The 12849-nt window shown below is 47.7% G+C and overlaps 1 protein-coding gene across 1 annotated transcript in view; it reads left to right on the top strand.

The window, feature by feature from the left end:
- The window catches only part of AK4 (adenylate kinase 4), a 108913-nt gene that overhangs the window by 75785 nt on the left and 20279 nt on the right, over positions 1 to 12849 (top strand). The gene's annotated exons all lie outside the window — the stretch shown is intronic.

Genomic DNA, 12849 nt, shown 5'->3' with positions numbered 1-12849 from the left:
ACCTGCAATGATACAGAGGTCATGCAGAGATAGGTATTATCCAATAGTGATAAGCAGAAAGCTCCTAGTATGCAAATCAATAGAGTTCTTAGAGCCCCATGCAAATCAGCATGAAATTGATCGGGAATCGGCCTGCGGTGTATAGGCAGCCCATCAGATTCGATAAGAGAGATATGTCTCTTGGTCGAATCTGCCCATCATCGCTAGATGTATGGCTACCTTTAAGTGATGTATGGTCCCTATAGAGGCCGGGGAGTAGATTAGGCCAAACTGCTGAGAAAGTGGAACAGATGCCTACATCGAGGATTATTATTATTTATTTATAGGGGGTCATCACCTTCTATAGCGCTAAACAATGTTCAGAAACATACAACAACAGGGAGCAAAGATACATGAGCAGTTCAACAAACTGGACAATCAGGACAACCAGTGACACAAGTACAGATACAAACATGATGTGCAGTTTGAAAAACATCACCAATACCAATGGAAGATTATTTGATAAATTGCACAGAAACAGGAAACACAAGGGTGAGGTCCCTGCCCTTGTGAGATTACAATCTAAAGGGTAGTGGAGTTGAGACACTCGAGGAGAAGACAAAGAGGTTAGCAGATGAGACCCTGAGTTTTAAAGCCAATGGGAACCGCTTGTTAAAAAAAGAAACCAGATACTTACCTAAGGAGACGGAAGGCTCTGGGTCCTAATAAGCCTTCCCTCTCCTCTCCCAGTGCCCTTGGTGCCACACTGTCCCCGGGAGCAGTATTTGACTAAACTAGTTAAATACTGCTCCTTCCGTCGGCGAAGATGAATTCGGAAAGTCTTCGGGAGCCCGAGTGCTCCCGAACGCCCTCTCTTGTGCACTCAAGCTGCGCAGTATGGAGCCACCTCGGCTCCCAAAGACTTCCAAAGTCCCCCACAGAGGGGGATTTAACCGGGGAGCCAGCGCTGCACCAAGGGCACCGGGAGAGGAGAGGGAAGGCTCATTAGGATCCAGAGACTTCCCTCCCCTTAGGAAAGTATCTGTCTTTTTATTTTAACAGTGGTTCCCATTGGCTTTAAATTCTAGCTACAGCAAATTATAAGCTTAGTTGAACAGGATTCTGATTGGTCGCTGTGAGCAACTCTTCCACTTTTGCACCTGTTTTGCTTACACTGGTTTTGATAAACCTGACCCATTTTGTGGCTTGCTGTGTACCTCCCCTGTGGATGGTCATTTCCAGAGACTGCATTTTCCTACAGCACCCAACCATGTGACAGTGTAGAAAGGGGTTTGAAGAAGTTTTGGGTTGTGGTTACTGAGGTGTTCCTGTTGGAAAGACTTTCCTCTCTTGAAGTGATTTCTCCAGGCCTATTCAGAACAGGAATTAGGAAACGTCCACTTAACATGTACGCACACTACCTGCCCTGCACACGTCACTACTATGACGCGGCAGTAGGCGCGTCTTTGGCTTAACACTGTACAGCATTTGTTCATTAACTAAGGGGCGGGGCTCATTAGCCGACTAGAAGCGCGTCTCTGCTTGTAGATGCTTTTATGGCGGCCAGTTCAAGTTACTTTGTGTGCATCCCAGTCTCAGAAGAAGCTAATTTGTAAATCAGTCATCAAGCCGTAACCCCCTCAACGCTTGGCGCCCACAGCCAGCACCCTGCATCCAGAGCATCAGTGATGATATATATACTGTAATTTACTATGCCAACACTTCTTTATGCCTGCAGTATACTGTATATGCACCAGCTTTTCACTGAACTTTTAGATGGATTGTAGTGCCAGACCTTTTCGCTTCTCACACCTCTACCCACACCCCCACCACACCCATCTCCATGCATATCACAAATAATTCAGAATCAAAAGATGTAGTTTTATCATTCAAACCACACTGGTCCTTTCTATCATCACAAGTTTTCCATCATTTTAACATTTAAAAATAAGAAATACTGTATATCATTTTCATTGATGGGAATAAAGTTTAGCGTCAGGTAAACACATTTTCGGGAGAAAAATACATATATTTACACAAATCTCTATATCAGTCTTGAAATGGACAAATGGGGAAGAGAGAGAGACAATGGGATTTGGTTTCCATAGAGGGACTGTGCCTCTGAAAGAGGGACAGTTGGGAGCTATGAGTATGGTGAGAGGTTAGAACTACCTCTTATAGGCCTTGATTCACTAAGCAGCGCAACTTAAATTGAGCAGCGCGAGTTAAAAATCCTGTGCACATGCTACGCACTGTAGTGCTGCATAGCGTGCGCTGCTAACTTATGCTCGCTCCTTTCTAAGTACCGGCTGGTACTGTAATCCCACCCTGAGCCCCGTCAGGTCTAGTGTCTCTGCAGGACGTGATCACTGTGAAAATCTCACAAAGTAACAGAGACAACAACAGAACAGTGTGTAGACTTCATCCATCACCTCCAAGATACTAACCCCTTTATGGGCTATTTAAAAAGTAAAGCTACAAAAAAAAAATCCTTGATTTGTCTTTTGAAATGTGCAACCAAATGAAATCGTTTTTAACGATGCAGTTCAGGTCCCAGCACGCTCTCAGTAATTCTGCGTACAGCTGTGATTTCACCACCACCTGAAGGTATCTCTGTATGTGTGAACCTTTGCTGACAGCTACTAAAAATCATTCACTTCATTCACTGCTATGTGGTGAGGTTACTGCAGGTTAAGAGTGATATACTCCACCCCGTCATACCGCCCATGTTAATGGAATGTTAATGAAAACCACCGTAGTGCCAGCATTTGTAATCACAGGCATATCCTTGCCATACTTCATTGTAAGTCCAGCATTTCAGAAACTTAGAGAACGGCAGCCTATCGGAATACCCTTATGATGTATCCACATCGAACTTCCTATAAGTACCATCAAAACCCCTTTTACTGACAGCACCAGTATAAATTAAAGAGTAAATCAGAATCAGAATCTTTATTTTCGCCAAGCACGACTGGGTCGTGCCCGGAATTGGTCTTGGCACGTACAGGATACAGGTAGGATAGGGTGCACAGAATACATCACAAAAAAGATCAGCACTATATCAGACATTTCATACAGAAAAAAACATTCAAACAAACACTCAATTTTCACTTCCAATTTTCAATTTCTAAGTATGCATATTTACACAGCACTCAGGTGTATGAAGGATATGTGTGGCGGCAAAAACATGATCACGTTGCGGAAGGGGGTGCGTGGTGAGAGTTTAGTGAGTTTATAGCTGAGGGGAAGAAGCTATTTCTGTGTCTAGTGGTCCTGGTGTAGATGGACCGATACCTCCGGCCCAAAGGAAGCTGGCTGAAAAACCGGTTGCCTGGGTGCGAGGGGTCATTTACAATCCTCAAAGCTCTGTAGCTCAGCCTTGAGTGGTACAGGAGGTCCAGAGCGGGTAGCGGTTTTCCTATAATTCTCTCTGCTGATCTGATGACTCTCTGTAATTTGTGTCTGTCGCTGGCATACCAGACTAGAATGGAAGAGCAGAGGACAGATGCAATTGTGGAGTAGAAGATGGTCAGAAGTTTCGGGGACATGCCGAACTTCTTCAGTTGACGAAGAAAGAATAACCTCTGCTGGGCTTTCCTCTGGATGAAGGAGGTGTTTGCCTTCCACTTCAGGTCATTGGAGATGGTGGTGCCCAGAAGTCGGACGCAGGGAACTCTTTCAACTTTTTTGTCATCGATACTTATTGGAGGGGGGGGCATTGGCGTGCTTCCTAAAATCAACAACCATCTCAACAGTTTTTGCCATGTTTAGGACCAGCCCGTTCTCCCTGCACCAGTGGCATATGCTCTCAACCTGGTGGCGGTACGCTTCCTCATCATTTTTAGTGATGAGGCCGATAATGGTGGTGTCGTCGGCGAATTTGATCACTTTGACGGAGTCAGCTGTGGATCTGCAAGCATTTGTGTACAGGGAGAACAGTAACGACGACAGAACGCACCCTTGTGGTGCTCCTATATTTGTAATCCGAGGTTGAGAGGAGATGGTGCCTAGCTTTACGACCTGGGATCTGTTGGTGAGGAAGTCTGTGATCCACAGGCGAAGAGTGGGGTGGACCCCGAGTGAGGCAAGGTTCTCCTGAAGTATTTCGGGGCTGATGGTATTAAAAGCTGAGCTGAAGTCAAGAAGGAGGATCCTGGCATACGTGCCAGGTTTGTCCAGATGGTCGTGGATGAGCTCCAAGCAGATATTGATGGCGTCGTCGGTGGACCTATTTGCTCTGTATGCGAACTGGTGCTGATCCAGCAGGGCCTCCGTGGTGCGCTTGAGGAGGGGGAGCACCAACCTTTCAAGAATCTTCATGATGACTGATGTAAGAGCCACGGGCCTGAAGTTGTTGAGGTCAGTGACGCCTTGCTTTTTGGGGACAGGGATGATGGTGGACCTCTTGAAGCATGTGGGGACTTTCCCGCTCTGAAGGGACTTGTTGAAGATGGAGGAAAGAATAGGGGCGAGCTGTCGAGCGCCGGATTTTAGGCAGGCTGGTGACACACCGTCCGGGCCCGAGGCTTTCCTGTCATTTATCCTTAACAAGTGTTGCAGAACATCCGCCTCGTTCACTGATGGAGGGGGCAAGTTTGGTCTCGGGGCCTCAAAGGCAGTGGCCGGGGGGGGGGGGGGGGGTGCCCATAGCTGTGACGGAGACTGGTTTTCAAATCTACAGTAGAATTCGCTGAGATTCTCGGCGAGCTCAGCACTCGGTGTTGCATGCTGGGGGGGAGGCTTATAGTTGGTGGCAGCCTTGAGCCCTTTCCACACAGCTCGCAAATCATTTGAGGAGAGGTACTGCTCCAGTTTATCCGCGTAGCCCGTCTTGGCCGCCCTCAGTTCTCTGTTCAGGTCATTTCTTGCCCTTCTGTATTCATCTCGGTTTCCTGACTTGTGCGAGTCCTATTTGCCTCTGCGAAGTTGCCGTAGTTTTTTTGAGAACCACGGTTTGTCCTTCGGTTAGAGTTTGAAGGTTTTCGTTGGTATGCAGTGATTCTCACAGAAGTTAATGTATGAGGTAACATTGTCTGCCCATTCGTCCAGGTTTGGCGATTCCAGGGTCTGCCGGTCTGTACAGTCGAAGCAGGCCTGAAGTTGTAGCTTCGCTTCGCTTGACCACACTTTGGAGGATTTGAGGACCGGTTATGATGTCTCCAGGCATCTCCTGTAAGTTGGTATCAGGTGGATGAGACAGTGATCAGATGAGCCTAGAGCTGCCCAGGGGGTGGCTTTGTATGCATCCTTCAGGACCGTGTAACAGTGGTCCAGTGTGTTGGCATTTCTGGTGGAGCAGGTGACATGCTGATGGTAGCGGGGAAGCTCTTGGCGGAGGTTGGCCCTGTTGAAATCGCCCATGACGATGAACAGTGAGTCCGGGAGGGCCGTCTCCCACTGCGTGACAGTGTCGCTGAGCTCGCTCAGGGCATTTTTTACATCAGCATCAGGTGGGATATAGACACCAGCGAGAACAAAGGAGGAGAACTCCCTGGGAGAGTATATCGGCCTGCAATTTACCAGAAGGAGCTCTAGCTCTGATGTGCATTTCTTTGCAAGTACGGTGGAGTTGGAGCACCAAGCAGAGCTAATGTAAAAACAGATGCCCCCCCCCCCTTTCTTTTTCCCTGTGAGGGTGCTGTCACGGTCTGCGCGGATGAGGCTGTAGCCTGGGAGATGTAGTGCGCTATCAGGGATGTTCTCGTGGAGCCATGTTTCCGTAAAGCAAAGAATTGGGTTTTTTTTGCCAAGTCCGCGTTTGTCCCCGAGGAGTCTCAGTTCATCCAGCTTGTTGGGGAGGAAGCGGACATTTGCGAGGAGGGCTGCAGGGATGGCTGCAGGGATGGCTGACTGCAGGCCCTTCCTCTTCAATCTCGCCCGTGCGCCTGCTTGACAGCATCTGTGTCGCCGGCTTGTGCGGGGTTCTAGCTCGGGGGCAGTGATTTTCTGGACGTGGTTCCATACGGAGTTGGACAGGAAACTGTCCTCTGGGTGTGGGGCAACAGTATGTTCCCATGTGAGGAGCTGTGCCCTAGAGTAGGTGGTACGTGGAGGGTGCCTCGTGGGATCCATGGGTGTAGAACCCGCTCAGTGGGAGTCTACAGAGTGGCAGTGCAATACAGTGTCTGGCAACTAGAAGACAAGACAAAACATACAGGCATAGGGTGCAAACACAGACCGTTTCAGGCAGTGCGGCTCGGGTTAGTACATCAGTGTGCTACGGTCCGTACCCAGCAGTTCGACCCAGGTATATGCAACGACATACAACGACAACGACAAAATGTAACGACATATAGTAGAATGCAGTAAATTATTTAGGATTAGAGATGGGAAGAATACCCAGGTTCCTCTAATCCAAATCCAAAAAGATTTTTGATTTTAAATCTTTTTTGAATCCAACGAATCCTGGACATAAGAATTGTGTGATCTGTGTAAGAATATTAGTATATTCTAAGTCTAACTACTATTCTAATAGGAAATCCTTGACCCATGCGAACAGAGTGCTGACAACACTTTTCTAAGCTTGTCGAAAAGGATGTCCGGGCAGATGGTGTTGAAGGCAGAGCTAAAGTCCAAGAACAGGATGCTGACATAGGAGTTGGGTTGGTCAAGGTGTTCCATGATGTTTGCCAGGTTGACATTGATGGCGTGCTGCATGGACCTGTTAACCCTGTATGCAAATTGGTGAGGGTCAATGAGAGCGTTAGTCGAGTGGTTCAGAAAGTCAAGAACCAGTTGATTGAGAAATTTTCATGATGGTTGGAGTTAGGGCTTCAGGTTTAAAATTATTGTATTCTGTGTTTCCTGGCTTTTTGGGAACTGGAATAAACATCAACCTTTTGAGGAAGGAGGGAACTTTACCTTCTGTTAGTGACTTGTTATATATGGAAGTTCGGACAGGGGCAAGTTAGTACGCACAGGTTCTCAAGCAGTTTGATGACACACCATCCAAGCCTGAGGGTTTCCTGGCGTTAAAGAGGCACTTAAGTGAAAAAAAACGAGTTCTACTCACCTGGGGCTTTCCTCAGCCCCCTGCAGCTGATTGGGGCCCTCGGCGTGTCTCTCCGATCCTTCTGGTCCCGCCGGCGACCACTTCCGGTTTCGCCGTCAGGAACTGACAGGCTGGGAACGCGAGTGATTCTTCGCGTTCCCAGCAACAATAGCTCCCTCTATGTTGCTGTTTTTTTTTTTTGTTCACTTAACCCCCTTGGCGGTATGAAAAATACCGCCAGGGGGCAGCGCAGCAGTTTTTTTTAATTATTTTTTTTTTAAATCATGTAGCGAGCCGAGGGCTCGCTACATGATAGCCGCTGCTCAGCGGCATCCCCCCAGCCCCCGTTCAAAGAATGGGATTTCCTGGAGGGCTTCCCCCGTCGCCATGGCGACGGGGCGGAATGACGTCACCGACGTCAGCGACGTCGGGACGTCATTGGGAGACCCGATCCACCCCTCGGCGCTGCCTGGCACTGATTGGCCAGGCAGCGCTCTGGGTCTGGGGGGGGCCGCGCGCCGCACCGGATAGCGGCGATCGGGCGCGCGGCGGCGGCGATCGGGGTGCTGGCGCAGCTAGCAAAGTGCTAGCTGCGTCCAGCAAAAAAAAAATTAAGTAAATCGGCCCAGCAGGGCCTGAGCGGCACCCTCCGGCGGCTTACCCCGTGTCACACACGGGGTTACCGCTAAGGAGGTTAAAGGAGTACTATCGATTGAAACGACTTTTTTTTTAATACTCTATATTAGTGTACACATTACCACTAGTGCTAAGGGCACTTTATTTATTCACCCAGGTCTCTCTCTCGCTATCCCTGCTTAAAAATTCATTTCTCACACAGCTCATAGTAGTTTGGGTCACCCTGAGCTGCTTGGTTACTCTGTCACACAGCTCACAAATATATTTCACTGAGGTGGTAACAGGTAACTAAATGAGCTGGAATATTGCTGGAATATAACTAGCTATACCAGGAGTCTGTGTTTACACTCAGACTGGCTGCCTGCTTGAGGCATTCACTCCAGGCTGCATCCACTTTACAAGCTGCTGAGAGGGGCAGACCACTGTCTACAATTAGCATTATTAGTATCTTTATCAGTAAAGAGAAGCAAAGATAATAAACACACATTGCTAGAATCTTTAACCCCTTACCACCATATCAACAAGATTCTTTCAGCAAGGTGATCATTAAACTATAAACTGAGGAGTTGATAGCATCTCCCCTTTGCAGAGACATGGTCTAGCCCTCTGGGAGCTCAGTATTATCAGAATCGTTTATTTCGCCAAGCATGATTGCTCATGCCCGGAATTATTTTTGGCACATACATATAGCTCGGGAGAAAGACATATAAAGGGGACATATAATAGAGAAATGGATCGATGTCAGCAACAGCAGAAGCAATCAATTGCATTACATTACATTATATAACATTCTAGTCCGTTAATTGACCCCGAGATGACCAGTGGTTAATCTTGTGGGCTGTGTGGTTCGGTCGACTGTTCGGCCATGGCCCGGCTTGTTCCACCGTTCGTTAGGGCTTGCACCGATGGAAGTATGTGGAGGGAGTTTGCGGGGATGGCTCGAAGTCTCCGGCCTAGCGGAAGCAAGCTGAAGTATCGGTGGCCTGGGTGTGAGGGGTCGTTAGCGATCCTCAGTGCCCTGGATTTCAGTCTTTTGTTGTACAGTAGTGCAAGTGAGGGGAGAGGGCACCCAATGATCCTCTCCGCCGACCTAATGACCCTCTGTAGTTTGAGCTTGTCACTGGCGGTGGCTCCAGCGTACCAGACCAGGATGGAAGAGCAGAGGATTGACTCAGTGGTGGCCGAGTAGAAGCTGGTCAGAATTTCTCGGGTCATGCCGACCTTCCTTAGCTGTCGGAGGAAGTAGAGTCTTTGCTGGGCTTTCCGTTGGATGGCAGTGATATTGGGCTTCCAACTGAGATCACTGGAGATAGTAGTGCCAAGAAGACGGGCACAGGGCACTCTAGCTACCTCAGTGCCATCAATATAGATTGGGGGAGGGGTGGGGGCCGACCCCCTGAAGTCAATTATTAGCTCGACAGTTTTAGCAGTGTTAAGCACCAGCCTGTTCTCCTTGCACCAGTTGCAGATTCTCTCCACCTGCTGACGGTACTCCTGGACGTTATCTTTAGTGACAAGGCCGACAACGGTGGTGTCATCGGCGAACTTGATGACCTTGACTGAGTCTGCCTCCGATCTGCAGTTGTTCGTGTAGAGGGAGAACAGTAGTGGAGACAGCACACAGCCCTGAGGGGCGCCTGTGTTTGTTGTCACTGCTTTGGAGCAGATGTCGCTCAGCCTGACGACTTGGGATCTGTTGGTGAGAAAGTCTGTGATCCAAAGGCGTAAGCTTGAGTGGACACCAAGTGCGGCAAGGTCCTCCTGTAGTATGCGTGGACAGATGGTGTTAAAAGCCGAGCTGAAGTCAAGGAGTAGTATCCTGGCATACGCGTTTGGCCTATCAAGATGGTCATTGATGAGCTCCATGCAGATATTAATTGCGTCATCGGTGGACCTGTTTGCCCTGTAGGCAAACTGGTAGGGGTCTAGGAGGGGCGAAGTGTAGAGCTTGAGGTTGGCTAGGACCGCCCGCTCCAGGGTTTTCATAATGACGGACGTCAGGGCCACGGGCCTAAAGTTGTTAAGGTCTGAGACCCCCTGCTTTTTAGGGACAGGTATGATGGTAGACCTCTTGAAGCAAGTGGGAACCTTGCCTTCCTTCAGTGACTTGGAGAAGATATCAGAGAGGATGGGGGCCAGTTGCCGACAGCCGGTTTTCAAGCAGGCTGGGGATACGCCGTCAGGGCCGGAGGCTTTCCTGACGTTTAGCGTTGATAGAAGGCGCAGGACATTTTGTATCCAACACTGACGCCAAAACTGACGGAGGATTTTACAGCTGAGAGGAACAGCTGTGTGAGGAATCAAATTGCTCCTAGTACTTGCCCTAATGTGTGCTACAACATACAGCATTTAAAAATAAATGCATACATCGATAGTATTCCTTTAAGGTTCACTTTAAGCTTGCAAAGATATCTTAGCAAGTCTGCTTTCTGAACTGTAAATGGCACTGGGGCATCACCGTCTATCACTGCGGATTGTTTTTTTGTTGTGTATTTCGAAGCCAACAGAAACAACATCTGGTCTCCCAGAATGCTCTGGGGCAGAAGGTTGCATAACTAAATAGCATAGGCTAAACATCACTGGGAGGGATGCATTTCTGATGCTGAAACCAGTATACTTAAAGAGAATCTGTATTGTTAAAATCGCACAAAAGTAAACATACCAGTGCGTTAGGGGACATCTCCTATTCCCCTCTGTCACAATTTCGCCGCTCCTCGCCGCATTAAAAGTGGTTAAAAACAGTTTTAAAAAGTTTGTTTATAAACAAACAAAATGGCCACCAAAACAGGAAGTAGGTTGATGTACAGTATGTCCACACATAGAAAATACATCCATACACAAGCAGGCTGTATACAGCCTTCCTTTTGAATCTCAAGAGATCATTTGTGTGTTTCTTTCCCCCCTGAGGGGGAAGTGCATAGCAGAACCACAACACTGAAGAACTTGGCAGCCTTCCAGACACAGGCTGACAAGTCTGACAAGGGAAAGATACATTGATTTATTACAGAGACTGTGATAGTACAAAGTGCTGCAGTTAGCCAGAACACATTAGAATAGCTTTTGGAACTTGTAGGATGATAAAAAACAGGATGCAATTTTTGTTACGGAGTCTCTTTAACATAAAATTGGGTATCTTGAATAATGTGTTACATTCTATTATGTGTCATTGTGGTACCTCTTTATTTATCCTTGTTTTGGCATCAGGAATGCTTCTTATACAGTATTTATATATCACTGTATATTGGCATGTAACCCCACCTCCCAGTTATGTTTACCCTAGACTATGGTGCCTTGCAACTTTCTTCCCAGGAGCACTTATGTAGATTATTGTGAGGAAACACGGAAAAGCCGCCGCGTGTACTAACGGCAGGACGGTTGAGTCCGCGTCCAGCACAGCAGCTGGCATGCGGAGACGTGCGCCTGGCACTACGAGGGAACGCGGAAAATCCGCCGCTGGTACTGACGGCGAGGCGGCTGTTTCCGCGTCCAACGCGGCGGTTTGTACGCGGCGGCGTGCGGTTGGTGTGGCTGGGTCTGTTGGTTCATATGGACGACATGGAGAGCTACGCGCGCGCGGCCCAGATGTCAGGACCTTTATACCAGCAGAGGAAGTGTCAGCTGATCAGGAGGATCAGCTGATTCCTGCTGGACTCATGATTGGCTGAGTGGCTTGGGCGGGGCGGCAGACTCCAGCAGCTATATATACAGCTTGCTTGCCAGTTGCTGGTTGTCTGCCATTGCGAACACTTATGTGGAAGCACTCAGACCTTAGTCAGATCCTACAGTGTGTTGAACCAGGAGGACCTGGGAATTCACACTGAGCCAGATTACTTGTATTGTTATTCTATGTTATGCTTTAGACCAGTTCCAGGGTGTTGTGACTACAGACCTCACACCCAAGACTAGGATACTGTGTCAGTTCTATGTTATGCTTTAGACCAGTTCCAGGGTGTTGTGACTACGGACCTCACACCCAAGACTAGGATACTGTGTCATTTCTATGTTATATCTTAGCCCGGTTCCAGGGCATAGAGAATACGCCCTCACACCTAGTTAGGGCAAGCCTGTTCATATTAGCAGCAGGGCTTCCTGCAACCAAGCCTGGGTCCCTCTTCTAGGGAGTCCTCAGGCTACAGGAATATTCCCCACAGTCAGGGGAGTATTCCTCAAGTCACTCAGGCCACCGGGGTCCCTGGTGGTCTATGCTCAGAGTTGTACTGTTACACCAAACACTCGCACCACTCAGGTGTCTAGAGGTTAGACATACCTGGATTATTAATTAGTGATTCTGCAGATCATTCATAATATGGTGTATATCTGCATTACTGGTGAATCTGCAGATCACCAATAATCAGATTCTCTCTGCGTGTTGCCACCAATCGTTACAATTATGTGATGTTCCTGCCCCCTTCACAAAGAAAGAAAATAAATCCATAATGCATTGGCCTCAATTCACTAAGAAGTTTAGACTAGTCTACAGATGGTTTTTAGTCTACTGGTGGTTTGGTGTAATATTTTAGACTTATTTTTAGACATGGTCTAAAACATTCGGTAATTAGGTCGGTAAAGCAGGGGAAATGATCAAAAGATGCAATTCACAAAGGCAAACAAGGAGTAACCACGCCCACGTTTTATGACAGAGATTAGACCAGCTGATTTCTGTCAGTCATAGCTACTCGTTTGTGAATTAAGAAGTGAAGTCACAAAAACACCTGATCTGAACTTACAGAGAAACTGTAACCAAGGATTGAACTTTATCCCAATCAGTAGCTGATACCTTTTCCTTTTCACAAACAAATCATCAGGGGGCTCTGTATGGCTGATATTGTGGTGAAACCCCTCCCCCAGTGTGATGTCAGGACCATGGTTCTGACATCACACTGTGGGAGTCTTGTTGCATTGTAGGAAATGACAGCTGTTTACAGCTGTTTCCAACTGCCAAACAAGCAAGCAGCATCTCCTTCCACTGACATCACCTGCCAGCAGTAAAAATGTCAGCATGTAAATCAGGGAGAGGAAAGATTTTACAATGAACAAACACTGACTAAATCATTGATGCATAATTATTGTAAACATGAAGCATTTTTTTAAATTACATTTTCACTGGAGTTCCTCTTTAAGTCCCCTGTATTGGAAGAAGGGAAGGTTAGTAGTTTGGGTCCTCCACAGCTCTGGGCCGCCCTGCGATCACACGGGCTGCACCCTCTAGTGGATGCTGCTATCTTGGACAAATCTGACTATGT

Source organism: Hyperolius riggenbachi, chromosome 6 (genome assembly GCF_040937935.1).
Source record: "Hyperolius riggenbachi isolate aHypRig1 chromosome 6, aHypRig1.pri, whole genome shotgun sequence".
NCBI classification, from domain to species: Eukaryota; Metazoa; Chordata; class Amphibia; order Anura; family Hyperoliidae; genus Hyperolius; species Hyperolius riggenbachi.
This window is presented reverse-complemented; position numbering and strand designations above follow the sequence as displayed.